Here is a 2,345-nt window from a genome sequence, read left to right as displayed (position 1 = left end):
GGAAATTCAAATTAGTCGAATAGCTCAAAAATATTTTAATATTTACAGTCATTATATAGTAGACAACAACAACAACAGCAATACTAGTACTACTACTACTACTACTAATAATAATAATAATAGTAATAATAAATGACCAAATAAATAAATTTGAGAAGAACATGTCACTGTTAAAAAGCCTTATGGCTGTCGGGACAAAGGCCCTCCTGAACCTCTCAGTCCTGCAGCTGCTCCTCTGTCCTGCCAGGATGCTGTAGAGAGGATGCTTATTGTTCTCCAAAACAGAATACAATTTCCTCCTCACCCGTTGCTCCACCGCAGCACTGAGAGGGTCCAGCCTTCTGTCTACCACAGAACCGGCCTTTTTCACCAGTTTGTCCAGGCGCCTACAGTTTTTACAGTTTTTTGTGTCTTTCTTTGCATCTTCTTGAGATTTTCTACTTAGCATTTTTCTGTGAAAACACAAGAATTCTGAAACATTTTTCTATGCTGGTTTGAATGATGTGCTGCTGGAAGGAATTCTGCTGGTAACTCAGGCAATTTTTCACATCTGTTATGATGCATAACCATGGCGACAGAAAAGTAGTTATCCTGTTGGAGCAGCTGACTGAGCTTTCCAAAACCCAGGTAATGCCTGGAATAAGACCAGAAATCAAGATGAGATAAAGGGGAGATGTCTCGGAAGCAGAGCAGGAACAAAATAGAGAAAAAGCTCACTCCAACCCACTGATGACAACCTCAGAAGATTTCTACTTGGCATTCCTCTCTGCTACACTTAAACTTACATGTTTGTCAGGTGATGTATATTCCATTTTGCTATCTATCTTTAACAATAGCCTATCTTTAATCATGGTTAAAGCTGCAGCAATATAATTTCCCTTCTGGGATTAATCAAGTATTTTTTGTTTGATTTGATCAAATAATGGAGATTTGACTAAAAGTGCAGAAAAAGAGCTCATTGATAAATATGATAAAAAGACGTAACATGTCCAAAGCTACTGCAGCAGGCTGGCGCTTGCATGGTGCCATCCATTCTAGAATCTATCTTTTGTTTAGTCTAGACATTCTTCATCTCATTCAAGTGCACAGCTGCTTATCAAACTTTGCTGATCTGGCTTTAGATGCAGGCTGCTACAATCAAAGGAGGATTTTGGAATATCTTCCATTAAATACATTGCTGCTGCCCACATGAAACATTTACTGAACAATATTTTTAACATTTTTTAAACTAGTCACTGTGCCCACACTTGGTCACCGGAGATGTTTCTCAGGTATCATTGACATCAACAATTGGAGCAGATCCACGAGTCTCCTACATTTCATTTGTTAAACCAACACGAAGCCTGAAAACCCACACTCAAAGATTCTATGCATCAACATGATCTTATTGTACCATTCCACACATTAAAATTGTATATGAGAACATATCTCCCCCAAAAATAAAACAATTATCAAGAGGTGAATTGGATATATAAAAAAAACAACTCATAAACAGATTCCTTCGTGACTGACTGCATTGTGTTTGTGTGTCTTGTTGTCTTATTGTAATTCAATGGTTCAAATAACCCTCATTGACGGTGGTGCAATCAGGTTCTGTGCAGGTTAGGTGATCAGTGTTGTCACATGTTCAAGTGCATTCAACACAATAAAGCCTAACGGCTGCCTTGAGCAAACGTCTCACAAATCACCATAGAGCACATCTATCCCCTTGCTTGTATAAGTAAACTTCTCATCCACCAACACAGGAGCTTTCTCAAGCTTGTTGCAAAGTGATTGCAGATGCAGATCCCAGCAATAAGGAATTAAAATAAGAAGTGGGGGTGGAATGGCTTCCTTTGAATATACAAGTCCTGCCCCAGAGAGAGTTTAGCAATAGATTCTGAAAGTTGAACGAGGCACTTGAGTGTGGCTGTGGTTCATTGTGTTGTTGAAAGGATGTTTTGTCATTCTGGAGGACTGAATCTAACATCTGAGGAAAAAGACAGGCGTGAGACTAGTTTAAGAATTGATTGTTCACACACAAGCCAAAAGAAACTTGCATCACTTGATACCATCAATTCTATTTTGATCAAAATGAAAGATTTACTTCAAAATCTATCTTTAAAGGGAAAAAACCCACTAATATTGTATTTAGCAAAGCAACTGTTCCATATGGCCATGCCGTGCCGTGTTATTTGTCCCGTAGATGGCAGGATTAAAATATTTGTAAAGATCTTTACTTCTCAGAAGTATCAGAATGTTCACAAATCTTAATGGATAGTATCTGTGGCATTCATTCTATTTCATTGGACATAAATTTGGTTTAGGTCAAACTTCAAAAAAGAAAAAAGCTTTGACACAGTGAA

The sequence above is a fragment of the Odontesthes bonariensis genome, chromosome 4, assembly GCF_027942865.1.
Source record: "Odontesthes bonariensis isolate fOdoBon6 chromosome 4, fOdoBon6.hap1, whole genome shotgun sequence".
NCBI classification, from domain to species: domain Eukaryota; kingdom Metazoa; phylum Chordata; class Actinopteri; order Atheriniformes; family Atherinopsidae; genus Odontesthes; species Odontesthes bonariensis.
The sequence above is the reverse complement of the archived record's forward strand: the minus strand, read 5'-3'. Positions refer to the sequence as shown.